General features: G+C 32.6%; 1 protein-coding gene across 1 annotated transcript in view; it reads left to right on the plus strand.

The window, feature by feature from the left end:
- The first annotated feature begins 3142 nt into the window (after positions 1-3142).
- Positions 3143-24450, plus strand: part of LOC115890286 (proteoglycan 4-like) — a 58302-nt gene continuing 36994 nt past the window's right edge. Inside the window, exon 1 of the mRNA XM_030910465.1 lies at positions 3143-3357. The gene's annotated coding sequence lies outside the window, so the exon portion shown is untranslated. The remainder of the gene's footprint in view (positions 3358-24450) is intronic.

Here is a 24450-nt window from a genome sequence, read left to right on the forward strand (position 1 = left end):
CAATTTTTTCAAATGGAACGAGGGTGGCTTAATCAAACATAGAAAAATAAATGTGTGTTGCACTTTCTGTATAACAAAGATTATGCTAAATTCGAAACTTATTACATTTTTAAATTTATAGATTCGTTCAACTTTCTCCAATATTTCTGCTTTATCAAAAATCACAAACAATAGGAAACGAATAAATAAGAAAATTTGCTTCGATTACGAACAATTCGTTTTATTTTGTGTGACGACCAAAAATCCCATTAAAAATCAACCAGCCTGGCATAACATCGATAATATTGTTCTACATTCACTGTATTACAGGCCCTACTTTCCTCAATTCTAGTCTCGCTGATAAAGAAAGAAATAACGCATTCACAATTTTCTTTTTCATCGGAAAATATCAGAAACTTTGACTACATAGTATGTACACATAGACTACATAGTCTGTTTCGTATAAGACAAAAGACACTTTCACAAAATGACACACAGCTCTACAGGAGATGTAAACAGGAAAACGGGACAGCTCAATATGTGCTATATGTTCTAACCTCTTTGGCTATATGCCACTACTAGCCTTCTATAATCATCTTCAGAAGTTTTGCTCTACTATTGCGCATGACATGACCCAGGTATGCTGTGTTTCGTTTTTTTTACATTTGCAAGCAATTCCCTTTCCTTGTTAAGCCTCCCCAGAACATCTTCATTGCGTACATGATCCGTCCAGGGTATTTTCAAAAGTCTTCTGTAGATCCACATTTCAAAAGCTTCCAACCATCTCATGGTGTTCATTTTAAGCGTCCATGTCTCACAGCTGTATAAGAGGATTGAGTATGCATAACAACGAACAAAACGCAGACGTAAGTTGACGTTGAGTGATCGGTTACATTGATCTAGCCTGTTCTATACGCGATGTAACTTCTAAGTCGGGGTCAAGGTCCGATGTTAGCCAGGATCCCAAATATTTAAACTTATTTATCGTGTCTACGCATTGTCCATATACTCGTATGTGGAATATTTCTCCTACTAACGACATTATCTGGGTTTTTGCCGTGTATATTTTAAGACCCAATGGTTCTCCTTCCCAAATTATGTCGTCTAGAAGTCCTTGAAGAGCCTCAGGGTTGTCAGCGATAATCGCAGTGTCGTCTGCATACCTTGGTAGGTTGTTAATTGGGATTAGGATGGAAAGGTAAAAGGCAAAAGAGGACTTGGGAGACGCAAGCACTCTTGGTTGAAAAACTTACGAGACTGGACTGAACTCACACGAACTGTTACGAGCTGCACAGGACAGCTGACAGTGTTTCGCCGCGATTGTTGCCAACATTCATTAGAAGATGGTACTATAAGAAGAACTACTCGCTAATCGGAGAGTTCATTCTGAATGAAGTCCATCCTATCTATCATGGTATGGTAGGGTTTTACCGGGTATTTTTCGAAAGTTAAACCCTTATAACTTTTTTTCAGACTAAAAAACCAGTTTTGCTATATTTGTATATGATATAAATCAGGATTGATTGACGTATTGTATAACTTTTGATTTTTAAATGGTATCTTCATTATTTTTTACTTTATTTGATAGAAAATTACATTCTGAATAGAATGACATCTGATATGACAACTTTTAACATTTTCGCTTAAAAAATAGTATATTAAATTTCAATCTGGTGTACTCGGCAATCTGGCTGTGCTCATAACAACAATTAGACTCGAAATACCAAATGTAATACCAAATTATTCTTAAAAAGAAGATTATTCCGAATATGCTAATGAGCCACTATTGTTCCATTTGAAAAAATTTAATTGATTGATGATTCAAAATACGATTTAGGCCTATTTTAACTGGCCAGGTCACAAAAATCATTAGATGATCAAATATATTTTTCCAAAGATTCTTGATTAAAAATTAGTAGTTTTAACACAGCCATGACACTCTAGATTTAAATTTAAAATACTATTTTTTAAGCAAAGATGTCAAAAGTTGACCTATGATATGTCATTCTATTCAGAGTGGCATTTTTTTACAAATAAAGAAAAAAAAAACACCCAGGGTGCCATTTAATAATCAAAATTTGTAGTTACTTCCGGCGAAACACGAAGTAACCTATACTATTTGAATACGTCATTCAATCCTGATTTATGTCATATACTAACAAACCAAAATTTCAACCAAACGCGATCAGCTTAGTAATCATCAATTCGAAGTTGGTCAAAGAATGCCTAGACAAGCTCAACAAATTAGGCAAAGAAAATAAAGTCCACCTACTCTGGGTGCCTGCTCACCATGGGATAGAAGGCAATGAAAAGGCAAATGACCTAGCTAGAAAAGGAGCGAACACTCCTTCTGTTTTCCAAGCGGGTACCAACTGAAAGAGGAACTGAAGAACCTGGAAGACTTCATCCGTAACCTGGAATGGGTGTCCTCCAACCGGTCTAAGACACTCGAAAAACTTCCTCAGAACTTACGACCGAGAAAAATCAAAGATTTTCCTTGATTTAAGTAAAAACGGTCTTCAGATTGTCACGGAGTTTCTAACAGGACAGTATCTCCTCAACCAACACCTCGGTAGGTTGAAGCTGAGAAACAACGGCGAATCCAGATTCTATGGGAAAAATGGGGAAAAACCAGAACACCTTATCAATGAATGCGCCGATACGACGACCGTTCGTGCCATGAACTTTGGTACGACTGATGTCGAGGATGGAGAGCTGGCCTCTATAGAGTTATATCGCGTTATAACTTTAGAAGAAAGGGGAACACAATAGATCTGTAAGGTCGCGGTGATTCCTCCCCTGCTAAACATTCTACAATTCTACAATAAGCAAATTCTAAAAATTAAGTTTACGAAAAAAAAACAGTATTAAAAAATCTATGAAAATATATAAATGTGTCATAATTTACGTTCTTCTTCAATCACGTAAGTACTTAATATGTTATTTATGTATTGAAGCGTATTATTGACTAACTACGTAATTCGGTTAAGGCTTTTTTGCCAAACCATCAAGACGTTAAAAAATCTGAAGCTCTTTAACCCGTGACAAATGCGTAATGTCACTCGTTTCCAATACAGTCCCATAAGGCGCCAGGTTTGCTTTCTCGAAGACATGAATGGACAAAGTCGGCTGGTGGTACAGTAGTGGTACGTACTACCGACATACCAAAACACAAGAACAAGAAATCAGTTGATAGTACGCGATCCGTGGAACGACATCATCCGAAAATTAGAGCGCGAAAAGTGTTGGTTCGCCTGGTAAAAATACGCAGAGATTTTTTTCGTTCCGGTTCTGGTCCGAATAAAACGCTTACTCTGACGGCGCTTTCTGTTCCTCGATTTTCTGATTAAAGTGGAATTATTTTCTATTTGTAACGAGGTGAGTCTTGGATTTATCGTTGTTTCGCAGATGTTAAATTTGTTAAAAAAACAGTATATCTGACTGTAATAAAACATACGATCGAAAAAAAAACGGCGTCAAAGACGGCTGGGGAATAACAATCGATGATAATTTTGATCAGGTCAAGCCCTAGATGTCATTTACTTGATCCGGGCACTATTTAATTTTTTTAATGGCGCTTTCTGTCAGTTTTGTCTTAAGAAGGTGTTGAATTTTATATTGAGTAAAGATGATTTTTAAATGATGTGGTTTAAAATTCGAAAAAAGAATATTAATTTGGAAATAGATTTGCGTGTATGGAAACGTTCTATTCTTTTTATATCTTTCACTAATTAGTGTTAGTTTTGACAGTTTTGTATCAATTATTAGTAAAAAATTGCCAAAATTATCACCGATTGTCATTGCCCTTTTTTTCGATCATACCGTATTACCTTATATTATTATGTTATTGAAGACAACATCCAAAAAAAATACAGAAAATACAATTTGCCTTTGAATTAAAATGACAGACACACTGTCATGGACGCTTTTATTAAACAGACTATGTATATAAAATATAGCATCACTGAAATCAATTACCAATGATATTTTTGTCGGTTCAACCAAAAAATTAATATTTAAATTGAAAAAAGTAAAAAGTTTCCATAAATATGTCAATTTTTCAAATGCTTGAACAGTAAAAATTAATTTTTGAATGTATAGATTTGTCTCTGGTAGAACAAAATACCGTATGATCGAAAAAAAAAACGGTGTCAGCGATGGCTATGAAATGAATTTCATTTTATATGGGAAATGTCTTTGGAAGAACTTGACGCCTTTTTTTTCGATCGTACGGTACTTATGTTATAAGTATATTAATTTGTAACCAGTTCTAATGTCAAATTTTAAGAAAGAACATATAACGGGCGAAATAATATTTCAATCTGACAAAAATTATCATCGATTGGCATTTCTACGACCACTGTGACGCCATTTTTTTTCGATCTTCCTATTTTTACAGTTATTAGAGTAAGGTTATATTAATATAAATAGTAAGAATATATTAATACAAAAAATAAAATGGTGTTTGATTAAAGATAACTCTATGTTCAACTCTGCAGTTTATCCATCATGGGCAATATACCGAGTGCGTCTCAAAAGTGGCTCACCTCTATAACTTTTTTTATTTTTTTCAGATAAGAAAACGAGATTTTGTATGTTAATATATGACATAAATTAGGATTGATTGACGTATGCAATTGTTTTTGGTCACGTCCTCATTCATTGGAAATAACGAAAATTTTTGATTTTTAAATGACACCGTCTGTATTCTTTTACTTTATTCGATAGAAAATGACACTCTGCATACAATGACATATCATATGTCAACTTTTGATATGTTCCTTATATTTTCGCATAATATGCAATATGGTTTATTTGAAATTGTAACATGCGGTTCATAACGACAATTTGACTCGTAATACCAAAGAAAAACACGAAAAATACAATAAAAGTATGTGGTAACAAATTATTCATAAAAAATGCGTTTGCGAAATATACTAATGAGCCACCCTCGTTCCATTTGAAAAAAAGGAGATATGATTAAAAAAAGATTTGGGCATCTTTTAATCGGCCAGGACAAGACACGAAAAACATTAGATGAAATCTATTTTTCCAAGGCTCCGAAATTGGTGTTTTTAGCACAACCATGGCACTCTAGATTGATTTCTCGAAAATGTCAACAGTTGACACATGATATGTCATTCTATTCAAAGTGTCATTTTCTATCGAATAAAGTAAAAATATACCGAGGGTATCATTTAAAAACGAGTAGCTGTAGTCATTTCCGGTGAAACAGGAAGTGACCAAAAACAATTGAATACGTCAATCAATTCTAATTTATGTCATATTTATTAACTTCCCAAATCTCATTTTTTTTATCTGAAAAAATAACAAAGTTATAGCGGTGAGCCACTTTCCTTGTCTGGATTTCTTAATTTTGATAAATTTTTTGAAAAACAAAAAATTATATTTCGAATATTAAACAAGAAAATCGAAAGCTTTAATCTTTTGATAAGTCCTTTTTTTAGAATTTCATGTTGATTGGACATTAATGAAATCCTGAAAACAGTTTTAAGGATTAAAACTTTTGTCCATTAGATATTAAATTCAATTTATGTTGTTGTATGACAATTTTTCTAAAATTATCAAATAAAAAATTGCATAAATTATCTCATATTTAAAAAAGCAATTTTAAATTATAATAAATATAAATACAATCAAAATATAGGTCATGTTTGAATAAAATATTAATTAATGTCCAATATTTCTATTATTTAATTTTTGCAAAGAGTAGGACATCAACTTTAAAAAAAATATTAATTAACACATAACTGTATATGGTTGTATTAGTTTAATAACTAAATCGTCAGTTTATACTGCTTTGGCAAATAACAGCAGTCTTATACAGTGAAGAGTATATTTCCTTTTTTGGATTGTCATACTAATGCAGCTGCTGAATTAAGAGAACAGAAAAAAACGCATGTGTATACAGATTGTCCAGAACTACTCGTACGTAAACCAAACGTTACAAATATTATATTATAACTAAGAACAGAAACATTTTAGTATGTGGATTTTCATCATAGTCACTTTAAACAAAAATTAAATAGTTAATGTATGACCAAATAAACAGTAAGGTGTAGTAAAATTTAAAAGAGACCACATATTCCATATTTCGTCCCTATATTAGAAATATAACTATATAATATCAATCAAATATATACAAAAAATTTCAACTAATAATTTCTCAGTTTTAATAGGGAAAGGAAATTGTAAAAAAACATCTTCATCATCATTTTCAGCTTTTCCAATTATAGTGTAGTCTCCGTCACATATTTAGATACTCTCTTTGTAGTTGGGCCCATTGTTGTCTGTTGTTGGCTATGCCCAAGTTATTCCTGCTAATTTCCTAGTATCATGGTCCCATCTCAGGTTCGGTTTTCTTCTAATTAATAAATAATTAATTCATAGTGGGTACTATGCTGTAATTTTTGTGGTCCATCCTTGTTGCCAGGCCTTCTTGTCCATTGCCACTTAAGGGATTTGATTCTGCGTGTTACGTCTATTACCTGGGTCTTTCGTCCTATTCACTCTATTTTTTACGGTCTCTTTTTGTTATTCCCAGCATATTTCGTTCCATTGGGCGTTGTGCGACTTGCATTTTCCTTATAATATCCATTTTAAGTGTCCAGGTTTCGCATGCATAGATCATGACTGATAGTACACAGTACACATTAGTCGAATGTTTTCTTCTTTAGATAGAGTTGAATTCTAGATTTGAATATGATTGAGTTTCTTCCATAAGTACTCCATGCTAACTTAATTCTTCTGTTGATTTCTGGTAGTAATTCTGAGCTGTGTATTATTATTAGTTGTACCAAATAATATATTCTTCTACTGTTTCAAGTGTTGTGTTATTTATTTGAATGTCTCTTACTCTAGTAGTTCGTTGTACACTACTTTATTGCTGGCTGTAGTTAGTTTGTCAATTCGTGCTTGTAGTTCTTCAGGACTATTGGCAAATAGAACTATATCATAAGCGAATCCTAGATGGTTAAGATTTACCATCTAATTTTTAATCCTTTGTTGATCCAGTCCAGTTAAAGGGAGATTTCTTCTGGAGTTGCTGTAAACAGTTTGGGCATATCGCGTCTCCCTGTCGTACTTCTTTGCCAGTTGGGAAATCTGGGGTTGTTTTATATATCATTACTCCTGCTTTGGCTTTTTTGTATATATTGTCGAGAGTTTCTGTATAAGGCCTGTCAATACGTTGTTTCGCTAGGGCTTCTATTATTGCCTTAGGATGTATTATTGCCTTAGGATGTATGTTGAAAGCCTTCTCAAAATGTATAAAGACTATAGCTAGTGGTTCGTACTTTTTATTCGGCTGATAGTTTCTCTTAGTGTATGTATGTGATCAATCATACTGAAGCCGTTTCAAAAGCCTGCTTGTTCTCATGGTTGTGCAGCGTCTAGCATGTTTTGTATTCTGTTGTTTATCATTTTGTGAATATATTATTACTGGTAGTAGACGTATTGGTCTATAGTTTCCTTGCTGCCTTTCTTATGAATTAGAGTTATGTTTTGTATTATGGTGCTATTCCGGTATGTTTTATCCTTAGACAGCTGGTGTATATAGATGTATTTGCTAGGATTTTCCAAGTTCTCCTACTGGCGTAGCATATTATTTTTTATTTATATTTGAAGAAAACACACTGTTAACTTTTATGGATCACACAACAAGAATTATAAATAAATTCGATGGAAAGCATCATTAAACAAATCAGCAGAGCATCATTAAACAAATAATGTTATAGTCATTATCAGTAATGTTACTTGAGTACGCTCAATCATAACGAGAGAAGTCGAGTTAAGTTTCTATATCGTGTTTTATGCTTGTTTAATAACAATTTCACTTAAGAACGGTTGTTCTCACGCAAAATATTAAAATATATCGTTGAATACCAATAAATATTAATAAATGGCTTATGCAGATTATGTATGGATTTGAAATTGCATTAATGGCATAGAATTTTAGAATCAAAACGATAAATAAATTAGTAGTATATGAACTGATTAGAAATTGTCGATATACAATAAAAAATAAAAACTATGTAACTAATACTATAGTATGTAACGTAATTTTATAAAAGATTGTTATGCATATTTAAATTAAATATAATTTCCATTATTCCTAAATTGTTATTTTGTACAAAGAGGTAATATCAAGAATGGTAATATCAGAGGACTCACTGTCAATTTAAAGTATTTTTAATAAAAAATAAAATAAATGTACAGAATACTTAAGATTTATAACAATTTCTAACCCCTGTCCAAACCTTAAGTAAAATTCTAACTGAACATTGCCTTAATATAGGACACCTTAGTAAATTGATTCTAATGCCGGCTCCAGACCAAGGCGACAAAAAGTAACGATTTTTGAGACAAAAAAAAGACAAATTTGCGACAAAAAATGGGGAATTCTGACAAGACAAACTTGAGACAAATTATCCACACCGCAAGGACAAAAGTACAACAAAGTCAAAAGTTTAGCAGTTGCGAATTAGTTGCATTAACCATGTGTGATTTCACTGGTCTCCTACTGTTGGCAGCACACGCCATCCATACTGCGCCGACAACTTGTCGTAAAATATACGAACAAAATATGACACTTTGATACCGACTCGAGACGGGACAATGAAAAGTGTCCGAGTTTTGAAACAAAACAAAAATATGACAAAAATGTCGCAGCAATATATTGGATTTGTCGCAATTTTGTCGTAAAACATGAACGTTTTTGTCTTGTCGTTATTTTCTCTGCTTGGTCTGGACCCGGCATAACAGGCACATACTCAGCAGGAGATGTAAACAGAAAGATGAGACGGTTCATCATGTGCAACATAAAAACAAATGTACAGGATATTTATGATTTAAGAAGGAATATAGCAAATCCTGAATTTCAAGAGGTTTATTGTCCATGCGATTGTTGATGTCTCCAATATTACCTATTGATTTAAATTCATAAGTTTTAGAACAAAAATTGTAAATTTTTACAACGTACAATAGTTTCAAGAATGTATATATTTCTAAAATCTATAATTGGTTATATTGTATTCATATATGGTATATATCTATATAGGAGAGCAATAGTTCAATACACAATACACATAAATATCAATATTCAAAGCTATCTTGATAACAACATTTTTAATTACTATATGAATTATTTTTCTTAAAATGACACCTGACTTGTTACATACATACTTAAAATTATTTAATATCTTGTATATATTAATTTACAATTTGTGACAGTCTTAGAATGTTTAATTCTTTGATTCTTGAGAGAAATTTAGTATATTTCATAATACAGTTAAGACTGTTTTGTTAGATTAATCAAGTTATCGGATTATACAAAAGTGTTTAGTAATATCCTTTCTCATGTTATATTTCAATCAAAATAAGAAAGGATATTGTATAATAACTAGGTACTAGGTAAATAACATTTTCCGTATATTTTCAATTTATTGTGAAACTGGAATCACTTAAATGCAGATTGATTCATCAGTGTAGATTATAATTGAGTAGATAGTAAAAAAATAATTATACAGGGACGAATTTACACTTTTAAGAAATAATATATTTTTTTTAATTTTATAATTTGTGTATTTAATATCGTTATTTGTACTATGTCATAAAGATTGTATTGTATTAACTATAAAATTTTCAACAAGCATTGTTTAAAATATATAAGTAGATTTATAATGTTAAAATAAAAAGTTATTTTTTAAGAGGTTTTGTAATTTAGACTAGCTTAATAGAATGTACATGATCGACTTATCTAGAACATGCTCTAGACACTGTTAAAAATAATGTAATTAAATACTTAATATTTTACCGTAGTATTGCAAATAACAGTGCATATATAGAGCTCCATTTAAGACATACCAATCACCTGACACTATTCAATTAAGTCTAATTAGTTGTGGTTAAATATGCATATATTGAATTCTATGGTGATAATGCTAAACTTTGGTTATCGAATTGTAGTATATAATTTAAGATAAACGTAACTGTACTAACCATATAATAATGGTTTGATTGATTACATTAAAATAATACTATAAGCAATACTACTTTCCGAAATATTATTTTTGTTGTATTTAAAGTAAATGTACAATATTTTTTAACAACAAAAATATACATATATGTATATAGTAGGTACCTACACAGTTAATAACTGTGCAAAATACTATTTTTTTTTCTAATCATAAAGAAACTAATACAAATTTCTTATTGGAATAACACTAATTTGCTTTACCATCAACAGTATTTAAGGCATATCTCATCCATATCCGCAGTCTGCTGACTTACCAAAATCTTTCTGAGAAAAAAGTTCTGAACTCCACTAAAACATTGTTTAAAAATCGATCGAGACTAGTGCTCTGACTGCTGACATATTACGAAAACGGCAGGTAAAATCCCAATATTAAAAACAAGTGAAAATGACAAGCTGGTGAAAAAGCTGTGGTACATGTATATATCTCTGTATGGGGAGCATAAAAAAATAATTACCCTAAATATCCTTAAAACCATTCTATTTAAAGACTCTTTAGCATCTATTGACTGATGTTTAAATATTATTACGAAAAAATGTAAACAGGTTCAATATAAGTAACTGACATACATATGCACAAATTAGTGTATATTTCAACATTGTTAAAGTTCAAATAAAAACTAAATTATATGTCAATGAAAGAAGTAACCGACAAATGAAATGTTCATTTAAATCATTATAGATCTATGAATTAAAACTAAATTATGGGGGTTGCTTTTAAAAATCAAATAATGCATTATCAGTTAAGTAGCATTAGCTTAAAATATGATATTTAAAATAATGTGATGACATAGGATTATAACGACAGAACATCTATTAAATTTCAAATTTGCTCTTCCACATTTTGCTAGATTATTACCAGATTACAGTAGGGTGCCAACTTTCAAAATAAAAAATAGAGAACTAGAGAGCAAAAAAGCTCAGCAGGCTAAACATTTTTTAATCCTCGCCCAAATGATGTCAAGAATTTACCCGAAAGTTAGGTAAACGATATGCGCTTGATGGTCTTTCTTTCTTTCTTAAAAAAAATTATACTCAAAATCTGTTAAAATAAATCAAATTCTATAAAACTCTTTTATTTCAAAATATAAGATAAGAGTAAGTAAACATAAAAAAGCTAAACACGCCACATGCATGCTTCCACAAATATTTCTCGTGCATAAATATTTCCTTTCTGCATGAACAAGTGGGAGAAGCGAAAGTCAAAATGGCTCCAAATAACAATTTTATTAAGCATTTTGGCAATTGACGAATATTTTTTTATATTTTGAGTTTACTGTGTAAAAAAGAGGACTTCTAATACATGAATACCCGCTCAAGATAAGAGTACCTAGGAAAAGTCTTATCAGGAAGCTACATATTACAAAACGCTAGAACACTCGTTATGGAGTGTTTGTAATATTACTACTGTTACTTAATTTTAAGATAATTAATCTGATACTCAAATCGTTTCAATTGTCTGTAATTCCAATCCAAAATTTAATGCAAAACACTAGTAAAAGTCAGTACAAGTATCTAATAAGGGTATTTACTACAAAAATGAAAAAAAAATAAAATACTAGTTATAAGCAAGATTTTGGTGATAGGTTAAATAATAAATAAAACGAATGGTAAAATATGCAGGCTTTAGAAGTAAATGTACTGTTGTTCAATAAAGTTGAAGAGATCAAATTTGGTCAACTGCATAACAACAGTTTAAATAAAACAATAGGAACCTACGTTGTGTTAAAAATATTTTTTTAACCTGACTTACCTCGGATGCACTCGACAGAAACAATGTTATGGAAATTTGAGGAGAATAGGTTACGTAAATCAAGAGCCAAATTTGTACACAACACTTATTTTATTAAATAAAATGAAAGGAGTACTCTGTCTGGAATTCACAAGTAAAAGAACACGACAGAGAAAATCTTGATCAGTATTCCAAAGAATAGAACTATGTTGTTCTGAACTTTAATAAAAGAGAAGTAATAATAATACAAATACATTCTACAAATACTTGTCATATCAATGTTTGAGGTTTAACACACTTAAAACATTCATAACTGAACAGGTTGTATTAGTTAGCAGGTCCCCACCTGCAGGTACTGAGGTCAGGGCCGTATCTAGACCAAAATTTCGGGGGGGGTTGGCCTGGACGGGGGGGGGTACAAAAGCGGCTAGGAAAAAAGCATAATAAAAAACGCTTTGGGCTACACTCAAATCTTAATTGGAAATAAAATTTTAAAAAAGTAACAGGTAAAATTATTAATCTTAAAGGATAAACTGGTCTTTTCCCTGGAAAACGATTGACTACCTCTTCGATATCGATATTTATTTCTCTATGTACGCATAATAGAGTTACGTAGGAAGTCCTTCAATCAAATACGTTTAAATTAAAATATACGACGGCCTCCCCATAAGAGTAATGAGAGGATTTACGTCCCAGTATTGAAGGACAGAAAATCGAGTCTGAATGGTTCAGGACATAAGTTCATCCTTGTTTAGTCAAACCTCCTACAACACATATAGGATAGACTTATGTAGGAAATGCATTGAAATTCTATAGCCATCCTTCAATATCGGGACAGGAATTTAAGCGGTACCCTCCGTATATTTTATTTAAACGTATTTGCCTTCAATCGTCTTATGCCGCAACCGCACATGCGGCATTTAGCGAACTCCGAGCGCTCGTCAACTACCGAAAGCTCGTGATCGGACTTCGCCTTTCCATCCATACATGCGGGCTCTGATAGCAACAACATAGAGACGATCGCTCGTTCTCGTCGCTGAACTCCGACTTCCTCATTCATTCACATAGGAAATTGGCGAAGCCCCGATCGGAGATCGCCGAATAACGCATGTGCGGTTGCGGCATTAGGGTTGAAAAAGGCTTTTCTGGTGTAGCTGTTGACACTGGTAGAGTTGCGAAGATCATTAATAAAATGTATATATTTGGAAATATACACTGGTTACACTCCGATTATCGTTTCGATGGCGTTTTTAGGTCGGTCGACTGCAGGTAGCGGCTTCCATTTTTGCTGCCAAGTCTAGTTCTGCCGCTAAAGTGTCATAGTCCAAGAATTCTTTGTCTAATAGCAGATCAATAACAAACGTTAATCACGTTAATGACCAGCAAAACACACAACATTCAAAATCTTGTCCTTGTCAAACTTTTGCTGTTTTAAACACTTGAATGTTGAAAGTCGAAAATGACATTTGCTTTCAAAGTGAAAAAGTGAGGTTAGGGTGTATAATGTATATTCATCAATGACTAAAGAATACAAGGACAAATAGCACCCGAGACCAAACTGTGACCATTCTTCCAAACAGTGCCATATTCTTCCAACTTCCAACAAATATTTTACTTAACATTGCCGCTTGAAGGGATATTTATATTTTTGATATTATATGTTTTCACTACGCCTATGGTGTATCGGGTGGTATCATACTAATTAATTACGAAAAAAACGTATTAAAATGCTGACAAAAAGTACATAACTAGTATCGACGTATAGTACATATCAAGTACATATAATATCAGAAAAATAATTATCGAATTCAATAAAAAAAAACGCTAAAAAGGTGTAGGGGACTGTTTATTTCCCTATAAAACGTAACTTCTGGCTCTTTCTTATCATTGCGCCTTTTACACTTGAAAGCTGAACAAATTACCATTGTAATAAAGTTTATACAAAGTTCACCACACACAACCAACTATTAAAAATCGCTAAAATTGTCGCTGATGATGTCGTTATGTCTAAAAAGTTGGCGTATAAGGTCACAAATTCTGCTGCAGCCCGTATATGGGCGTTACATGTCCTTGTATTCTTTAGTCATTGATATTCATCCATCTTCTTCTTCTTCTTTTTTTCCCCCTTACTTACTTACTTGATGATCATTACTTTTTAAAAATTTTCGGCCATAATTTCGGGGGGGGTTTGAACCCCCAAAACACCCCCCCAGATACGGCCCTGACTGAGGTCCCTGGATTCGGGAGGCTACTCAGCTGTAGTTGATATGTTTGATGCCAATATCTTTAGACTATGAGTTATACCATTCTTTGGTCTTGACTGCTCACTTGTTTGCTAAAATATTCGCCCACACAGTTGGAAATTATTAGTACACGCAACAAGGCTCTTACTGTCACCCTAAATTATACTAAATCAAAAATATCGGCACGAATGGACAGTAAACTATTGTTTTGGTTTGGTTTGGTTGTTGTACTTATGACTAGGTCACAGACCCTGTGTGAGAAAATGATCTTATCACTACAACCTGCTACAACCTCACCAAATAGTACAGAACAAAAATAACTAACAAAAATAATAAGAGGCCTAGTAAAGTTAGATCATAAAGTTTATTATTCCTTTCCCTCCATAATAATATATAAAGTGACTAAAGAAGAAGAAAATTCAAATTGTTCAAACTCGTATGAATTCATTACTTATCTATTAATTAGTTCAGTGCCAGTTCATAAAGTGATTTATAAATAAGGATCTTATTATGCACAAATATAAACAGGTTCAATGCACTATTACATAACTGACACAAATATATACACAAACTAGTGTAAATTTCATCAAAATTAACTTCGTCCTTGTTTCCATCAATAAAACACGCACACACGTGCATTTCTTACGACAACACGTATTACTTATATCTCGAAACTTAACCTTAAAAAGTAATAATAATGCGGGTGAAAACGTGCGTAAGTTAATTACTAAATGAAAACCGAAATTAAAAGTGCTTCTGAATAATAATCATAGAAATTAGGTTAAATAGAAATCTATTCATATTCGATTGCTATGATTAGCAATACGGAATAGCGAGGAAGATACTTATTAAAAAAACAATAACTTTCCAAGACGGAATGCGCTGGTTTCGGCCAGGAAACGTAGTAGATACGTAGACGCACGAAATGTTTTAAGAAATATAATGGTTTCAACTACAATTTTAATTGTTGTGTTACATAGCCGCACGTTGCATTGTTTATATTTTGAATGACAACCGTTTTTTAGATTGCATAAACCGAAATAAAGGTGTCATAATTGTTGAAATGGAAAATATATCGTAATTATACTACATATTTACAATATTTTTTCACATGCCAATGTAATTATGACGCTTTTTTTGTAACAAAATTAATTGTAACGCTTTTGAGATGTACCGGGTGGCCAACTAAGAATGGATGCCGGCTGTATCTCAGAAACTACTTATCGTATAACTTTGGAAAAAAAATGCTAATAAGTAAATCAACCAAGATAAATCGCTGAAAATTATTTTCAAGTTCGAAAAATGTCCACTAGGGGGCGTTTCTCCGATAGCCAATCAGAAAACAGGGTTTTTCTCAAAAATATGCAGGTGAGTAGGTATTTTAAATATTACTATTGTAAGCATCGAGAAATTTGTAATTTTTTTGATATAACGTGTTTTGCTCTATCTCTTAAAATGAAGTGGTGGGTCAAGGTTAAACTTGCTTTTATTAAAATAAGGATAACTCTGGTTTAGGTTAACCGATTTAAACAAACTAGGGCTCGTTTAAAAGAGCTCTTCTTCTTTAACGATCTCCAGTATAAATTTTGTTTCCATAATTTTTTTCATGGTAGATAGAGGGCGCTGTTTGACATCATAACAGATATTGCGTTTTTCCATAAAAAAATTAAATAGGAGGCTATATTTCTCTTTGCACAGTTAAATAGAGCACAAAATTTTCATTTTAATACCATATACGATAAGTAGTTTCTGAGATACAGCCATCTTAGTCCATTCTTAGTTGGCCACCCGTACTTGTAGCGTCGTATGCTGCGTATATCCTGGATGGATAGAGTGACAAATGAGGAGGTGCTCAGGCGGATGGGCAAAGATAAAGAGCTCCTATCAACAGTGGAGGAAAGGAAGTTACAGTACGTTGGACACATCTTGAGGGGTGAACGATACGAGGTGCTCAGACTGGGTCATTGAAGGCAAAATTGAGGGCTGGAGGTCAGTGGGAAGAAGGCAAAACTCCTGGCTTCAGGAATTGCGTCGTTGGTTGTGAACATCGATTGAAATTTTCAGAGGTGCGGTTTTACGCATCATCATAGCCTGTTGGATCGCCAACCTCCGAAGGGAGATGGCGACCTAAGAAGAAGAATGTACTTATTTATAATTGTTTTCTGTTGGACTACACCGCATATTTTATTTAAGTTAGCCTCCTTACTGCCAGGGCTAATCAGGATAGAGCTATTTTGTTAGTGCACATTTCTAGCGGTTTTTTGAATGACCTACAGAATAAGCGAGTGCATAACGCATATTGGGGGAGATAATTGTCATTGTTGTGCACAACGTCAGTTATTATTCGATATTAGTAGAAAAACTCTCAACCACTTCTTGGAGGAAAGGGGACATTATAGGTTGGTTGTCTCAAAAGGATATCTCATTCGAAAAGGGAATGTTGAAGCTGGTACAAATAGTTAGGCAAAGCAAATCATAGTTTAAAAAATATGTTACTGACGAAATGGCTAAAGCGTGTGGACTTACTTTACTTTTTCGTATCCGGGTTATAATTTGTTAGCCCAATAATGGGCTACGTCTAATGCTTCCCGTTTAGCCAGCCATAGGTCATCAATGATACATCTATGGGGGCAGGCAGGACATTGAAAAAGATGTTCCATGTTCTGAAAAGCGCCACAGTCGCATTTGTCATTTCTGTCCAGCAAACCCCATTTGATCAGCTTGGATTTAACTGGGGTCATCCCAGTTCTGATATGGTTGCGCATTCTCCAGGTTTTTCAGTCGCTAGAAACACCATTTGGTGGGTTCTCTCTAAGTGGGTAGTTGGAGGGAGATTCATCCAAGGGGGGCTTAGGAAACGGCGCGGCGCCGGCGTCTGGATTTAAGTCTACTTGGGTCACACTCTTGGCCAAAAATTGAGTGACGAACGTCAAAGTTTTGTTTTAGCTTCTCAGTATGTTCATGCGCTTTTCTGCGTAAATCGGGGCTTGTAAAACCTGCGGCCTTGTAAATGTTTTCTAAGTGGGTTTCATAAAACCTGTCACTATTCTGCATGTTTCATTCAGGCTAATGTTCAACTTTTTTGCATGGGCAGATCTACTCCACACTGGGCAGGCATATTCAGCAGTTGAGAAAGATAGAGCTTGAGCAGAAGTTCTCACCATGATAGGTTTGGCTCCCCATTTGCTATTGGTCAGCTTCCTTATTAGGGAATTTCGTGCTTCTACTTTTTTGCGTGTTTTTTCGTGGCGCGTGGAATAAATGTCCTTCGGTTGCCACCCTACCAAATAGTGAATTAAATCCCATCGGACATATATGGGCACAAATGAAAGGATGTGTAGCTCGGAATAACACAATATTTAAGTTAAAAGATGTACGAGAACTTACGAAATATGTCGATAACACAAATCTCTGCCGATTGACTCAAACTAAATTGGACAAATGCCATAAACCACATTATAAAAAAGGAGCAAAACATGTGGGCAAAAAAAAGGGTTCTTAAAATATCTTAAAAAATTATTATTATTATTTTTTTTAAGTTTGATGCCCTCTAACGGACAAGAGAAAACACTTTTGTATAGACGTAAATTGTGTCCAATGAACTTATTTTGATTTTAAAAATACGTAGTAGTGCTATGTCCGCGGAATATTGAAACACTCTGTATAATAAAGTTTGGGCTAAAATATTTTCCTTCTATGATATATTACTATCAGAAATAATACAGCCAGGAATATATTATTTTTATTTTAAACTTTATTACCAAACTTTATACATAAAATATTATTTTACGTAAATTAAAATTGTTAGGCAACAAAAATATTAGGATTATTTTTTTTTTGCTTTTACCATGCAGAACCTAAATTAGGATTGTTACGTTAAAACAATAAAAGAAATCATTTTCCTAGTCTATTAAATACCTAGACCGTACAGTATCACACTACAAACCACCTATATTTACGCAAATTAGTTGAGAAATCCCAAGTAAGAAATTTTAATTATAGGTGCTACTACAAAACACCATTCTTACGTGTTTCGCACCTTTCGATTCTCTACAGTTGTAAATAAACAATATTAGATCTAGATAATGCACGAACATTCTACAGGGTGTCCCTTAAATAAGATCAGAATCATTTAACAGACAGTTTACTTTGGACAAAAATGAATTATTTGGTAAAAAAGAAATTTTGTTGTAAAGAAGTAAAAGGTACATTAAAAATTTAAGACTTTTTAGACTCTGCAAAGCATTATAAACTTTTTGAACTCATTAAAAATTATTTTTGCAGGTTTTTAATATGTACAGGCTTTAAAATATTTTTTTTCTTGAGCAAAATTATTCATTAAAAAATAAAATATGAGTATATATACAAAATTAAGTTTCTAGTTTAGATAATTAAAAATGGTATATGACTTTTAATGTCACAGTTATTGATATAAATTATTTATTGGCTTGGAAATGACGATTTATGACATTCGTTATATAATTTTGATGACATCGATCTTCATTTCAAACCCATAGCTGACGTGGTTTTTTTCGGTCATATTGTAGTTAATGTAGTAAAGTATAAATAAAAAATATATAATAAATTGTAGTTAAATATGTATACATATTTTATCTTGAGATATACATTTTATAATATGAAATATACCTCCAAAATAAATTTGTAGGGACACACCCTATATAATATTAACGTTCTCTCACTTTCATCTACGTTTCGACATTTATTCCGTTGATGGGTTCAGGTATATAAGCGGTTATGCAACTGGGCACTCATCGTGTTATTTCTTAACTACTTCTATGCAATCAGATTTATTTAGATATTTTATAACAATTAAAGGGGTACATCTGTAGCAAATACTCCAAACTCCATCGCTTTATCTTCCAAATGAACAACTGATGTCAAAATGTCTGGTATCAAATTGAATTTTGAACAGCGAAAACTGACGTATCTATGTAATTTTTCGATTCATGTTATTTTAAATTATTGATACTGAAACAAATATTAAGTATATTTTTTTCTGAATGTAACTAAAGTTACACCTTTCACCCATTGCTATTAGCTTGTTCCTTGTATCATAATCATGCTCTAGCTAACTATGATTGAAAAGATCTTTATTTTCATGAACAAACAGTATTGCATCCAGAGCTGTAACAATTCAGTTTTAAAAAGACTTAGGTCTTAAGTCGTTTCTAAAATCAAAACAATTACAAGTCTTAAGTCAAATTCAACATCAGTTCAACATTTTAAGTCTTAAGTATTTGACTTAAATCATTTTATTTCAAGTCAAGTCATGTTTGTAAAGACTTAAATCAATATAACGTTATTTAATTCGTTTTTATGACTTAAGTCTATATTTTTGACTTAAATCATGATGATCTGCAAGTTAAGCCAGTAAAATGACTTAAATCAATATATTTACCCTCAAGTCAATACAACCGGAATGAAATTTAAGAACTTTTTTAAATGTTAATATTAATTTATTGTAGATACAGATGAGACTAAAACCACACAAAATAAAACGGTTAATTTTTAGAACAACTACAAACGCAAAAATATGTTTTTTTATAAAATTTAAGCGATTTTGTAGTATTTATTACCATTACAGTTTAGATGCCATCGACTACATGTCTATTAAAAAAAGGTTATGTGTTTTGATCACTATGTGTAATATATCGATGACATAAGCTAAGGGCTCGAAGATTTTAAGGTTCTCTTCAATATATTCGGGATAACTTTCTTTCGGTCGTTTTTCGGGCTACATTCGGCGATTCGGGAACGTTTTTCAAAAAGCATCAAAAAAAGACTTAAGTTTTTTTGTGAGCTTGCAGCTCTGATTGCATTCAATATATGGATGCACACAACACTTAAAATATTGTTCTTAATAAATGTTTTCTTGCAACTTTCTCTATATGGAAGCTTCAAAATATTTCTGATGCATCGCTCCTGTATCACCAAGGCTCTCGAAATGTCCAATGAATTGGCCGTTGGCTCGTTGAATTTCAACAGAAAATTATCCCATATTTTAATGCTGACTGTACATAGGCATGGTACGCAGTTATAGCCGCTTCTTTTCCAATATTTTCCGCAATTATTTTGAGAGCATAGCTATATCAGGCAATCTCCGCAGAAACATTAGATATATAAGCCTTCAAATCCAATCCATTGTCCACAAGCACACCCAAAAATGTTACCGTATCTGTAGAAACAACTTTATATCCATCGTACATCGTTTCAAATGAACTGCTACTTCGTTTTTCAAAAAGCATCAACTGTGTTTTTTACAAAGTATTCTTGCAAGGCATGTAGCGCCATAACGTGGTATACTGATACTTCCAAAACCAAAACAGGGATAAGGATAGGAGTATTTAGGCCGAAAACCAAATATTCTTTGGGCAGAAATCTACGCTATCGAAAGATGCGTACAATTTATCTTAGACAGGAGCTATCGAAAACAGGAAATAGCATCTTATCCGATAGTCAAGCAGCACTAGAAGCGATCAACTCAGTAACCATTAATTCGAAGTTGGTCAAAGAATGCCTAGAGAAGCTGAACAAATTAGGCAAAGAAAACAAAGAGTGCCCGCTCACAAAGGGGTAGAAGGCAATGAAAAACTGAACCAAAACCGTTCTGTTTTTCAAATAGAAACCAGCTTAAAGCGGAACTGAAGAACCTGGAGGATTCCATTCGTAATCTGGAATGGGAATCCTCCAACAGTCTAAGACAAATTACTCAAAACTTACGACCGAGAAAAATGAAAGATTTCGTTGATTTAAGTAAGAACAATCTTCGGATTGTCATGGGGTTTCTAACAGGACACTGTCTCCTCAACGAACACTTCAGTAGATTGAAGCTGAGAAACAACGGCGAATGCAGTTTCTGTAGGGAAAATGGGGAAACCCCAGAACACCTTATCACTGAGTGCGCCGAGACGTTCGTGCCATGAACTTTGGTACGACTGATGTCGAGGACGGAGAGCTGGCCTCTATGGAGTCGTCTGAGATACTACCTTTTATCAAAGCCCTGAGACTGTGTGATGAGTTGTAACTCGTTATAACTCAAAAAAGGGGCAAAAATAGATCTGTAAGGTCGCGGTGATTAACCCTCCTCTTAAACTTTCTACATTCTACAAGGCATTTAGTCAATCTGTAGATTTACTTAACAATAATTTATCATCGTCCTCACTAAAAACTATAGAGGTGTCATCGGCATACAGAACAGTATGCGTAACAAAAGGATGGTGTATAAGACGTATAACAATGTCCCCAGTATAGAGCCATTGTTACACAACACCACGCTCAATTACTTACCACTTTGTTAGATTTCCAAACATTGCCAAAAATTATTCTCGCCCTACGACTTGTTCAGTTCCACCCTCCAAATAGGATTCTACTAATTGTAAAACCATGCCTCTCACACCATACCTCTCAAGTTTCTGGCAAAGTATTATCAATAGATAAAAATCAATAAATCTTAAAAAGAAGTGTAGCGAGAAAGACATTTTCGTGACGCTAGCCTGTACTTCAAGACCCTGTCTAGATTAACTATAACAAAAAAAATACTGGCACCACTTTACATTTTTGAAGTCCAGTTTACGTCTACTTAAATTTATACTTAATCAATTTATTGACTAAGGAACTCGAGTGTCAGTTTCAGTAACCCCTATAAAAAATATGCACTAATTAAATGTATCCGATTAGAAAACGCCATAAATAACAAGAAACGCTATAAAAATTAATTCGTATTTTTTCAAGTAAATTGCTTTAAATCTCTTTAAATGATGTAGGAAGAAATAGAAGTGGCGATTTTCCAAAGTAAAGAAAATGCATCTTAATAAGGTAACAATTACACGAGCAAATACCTCCATATATAAATAGTTCCTTTTTACTTAAAGTTACTTTCCTGGGCTTTTCTTTTCTTGATACGATTACCTGACTTTTCCGGAAATTGTCTTAAATATACTCAGGTTTTTCTTAAAAATGAATTAGAAATAATTAATTAATTACTTTATATAGTGATTATTAGATTAATAAATAAAAGAAAAGTTGGCCCAATTAAAAAAAGCCTAGCTAAATATACTCTACTATACTAAATTTGTATACATGCTAAAATATTAAACATAAAAAATATCATTTAATATTTAAATAATACTTGGTTACTTTGGCACTATAAGGAAAAGAATAATTTAAAAGCAATCACAGTTCGCTTATAATTGCTATTTTGCGCAATATTTAGGAAAGGTAAAATAAAAAGAGCATGAAATTCTGGTCCGTCAGTTGTCTTACGTACCTAGTAAGAACGTTAATTTTACGTTGATAATTATTTTCCGACAGCTGAAATCGAAAGTTAGAAATAGTGCACATTTGTATAATCATCATAATATCATGGGTTGCGCCGTTACGCTATAAAAATTAAAAATGTTTTAATTAACCAACTCATAAAACCAATTTATATCAACACAAAATTATATCAAACAATAATTTAGATCTCAAATAAAAACAGTAATATAATAAGTGTGAGAAGTTAATACAATTGAATTTATTTTTCATATTCTAAGATACCAATGACCGTACTCTATTATACATATATTTTCTTACAATTTGGAAATAGTTCAAAATTTTAGTATATTTCTTTGATGAAATTATATTACATTTAATTCTATTGTCTATGGTTCGGTAGAATAGCATAATATGCTAGACCTCTCCATATTATTATTGTATTTTTTAGTATAAATAAGACTTATTTATTTATACCGGGTGCGTCTTAAAAGAGGCCCACCCCTACAATTTTTTTATTTTTCCAGATAAAAAACGAGATTTGCTTTTTTTAATATATGACATAAATTAGAATTGATTGACGTATTCAATTTTATTGTTTTCTGTCACTTACTGTTTCATCGGAAATGACTACAACTTTTGATTCTTAAATGGCACCCTCGGTATTTTTTTACTTTATTCGATAGAAAATTACACTTTGAATAGAATGACATATCATATGTCAAGTTCTTACATTCTCGCTTAATAAAATTGTATTTTCGCAATTTTAATCTAGAATGCCATGGCTGTGTTAAAAACACTAATTTTTAATGAAGGAGCCTTGAAAAAATAGATTTGATCGTCTAATGTTTTTCGTGTCTTGTTCTGGCCGGTTAAAACATGCCCAAATCGTATTTTTAATCATATCCCACTTTTTTCAAATGGAAGGAGGGTGGCTTATTTGCATATTTGGAAAAAGCATTTTTTACCAATAATTTGGTACCACACACTTGGTATTTCGATTCAAATTGCCGTTATACATTTATGACCATGGCACTCTCAATTAAAATTTAAAATGCTATTCTTTTTAATTGAAAATGTCAAAAGTTGATGTCATTCTATTTTGAATTCTGAATGTCATTTTATATCAAATGAAGTAAAAAGACAAGGGTGTCATTTAAAAATCAAAAGTTGTAGTCATTTCCGGCAAAACAGGAAGTGACCGAAAAGAATTGAATACATCAATCAATCCTAATTTATGCCATATACTAACATACCAAATCTCGTTATCTAAAAAAATAAAAAAGTTATAGGGGTGAGCCACTTTTGAGATGCACCCGGTATACACTCACCGGCACGAAAAAATGGGCACCTTAAAATTTTGATGTATTTTAAAGTTTAATGTATTTTGTTTTAGTGAACCGATTTTGATTATTTTTAACCAATATGTAGTTAAATTATTTAAATTTTTAATATCTCTTTCTAAATTTAAAATGAAAATTCATTCAATCTATCAATTATACGAGGGAAAATAAAATGTTGATATTTAGGTGAGAGTTTGAAACGCCCTTTGGAATATGTTAAGACAGCAAGAAGTTTAAAAACTAAATTATCATCTAGGTACTTCCTTTCTCGATATTTTGTCTTTTGGTTCATCTCAATAGGTTTATTTTTAATAGAGATATTCGCTTTTGAAGAAGCCACTAACATTTTTTTGTATTTTTTATATTAAAACCAGGCCTTCGTTTTTGGTCCTAGTCAACAGACCTAGTAAGTTGTGGTCCTGAAGCTGGCCTTCCTGGCATGGGATGTGCTTCGTTTAATCTTCTTCTTACAGTCCGTATAGGTACTTACATGTACATTTCTTAGGTGCAATTCATTATAAATTTGAAAAGCTGGGAAACGGCGGTTTCTTATCGATAAATACAATAACTAAATCGTCTCGATTCGAAGTTCTCATAGGAAGGTTCCTGGAAGTGTAGCGTATGAACTTGTCTCGAGGAAGCGACTGCACTGTATTTCGTGTACACCTGTTAGCGACATAATTTTGATCTCTATCATCTTCAATTAAAGTAACTATAGCGGATACAACTTCTGGATTTAAAACCATCTCTAGATTAACCGTAAATCATAATATGATTTTTCAATAACAGTGACATTACATTATGCATTACATAAATCAGAAACAC

The sequence above is a fragment of the Sitophilus oryzae genome, unplaced genomic scaffold, assembly GCF_002938485.1.
Source record: "Sitophilus oryzae breed Bouriz unplaced genomic scaffold, Soryzae_2.0 scaffold_860_pilon_pilon, whole genome shotgun sequence".
NCBI classification, from domain to species: domain Eukaryota; kingdom Metazoa; phylum Arthropoda; class Insecta; order Coleoptera; family Curculionidae; genus Sitophilus; species Sitophilus oryzae.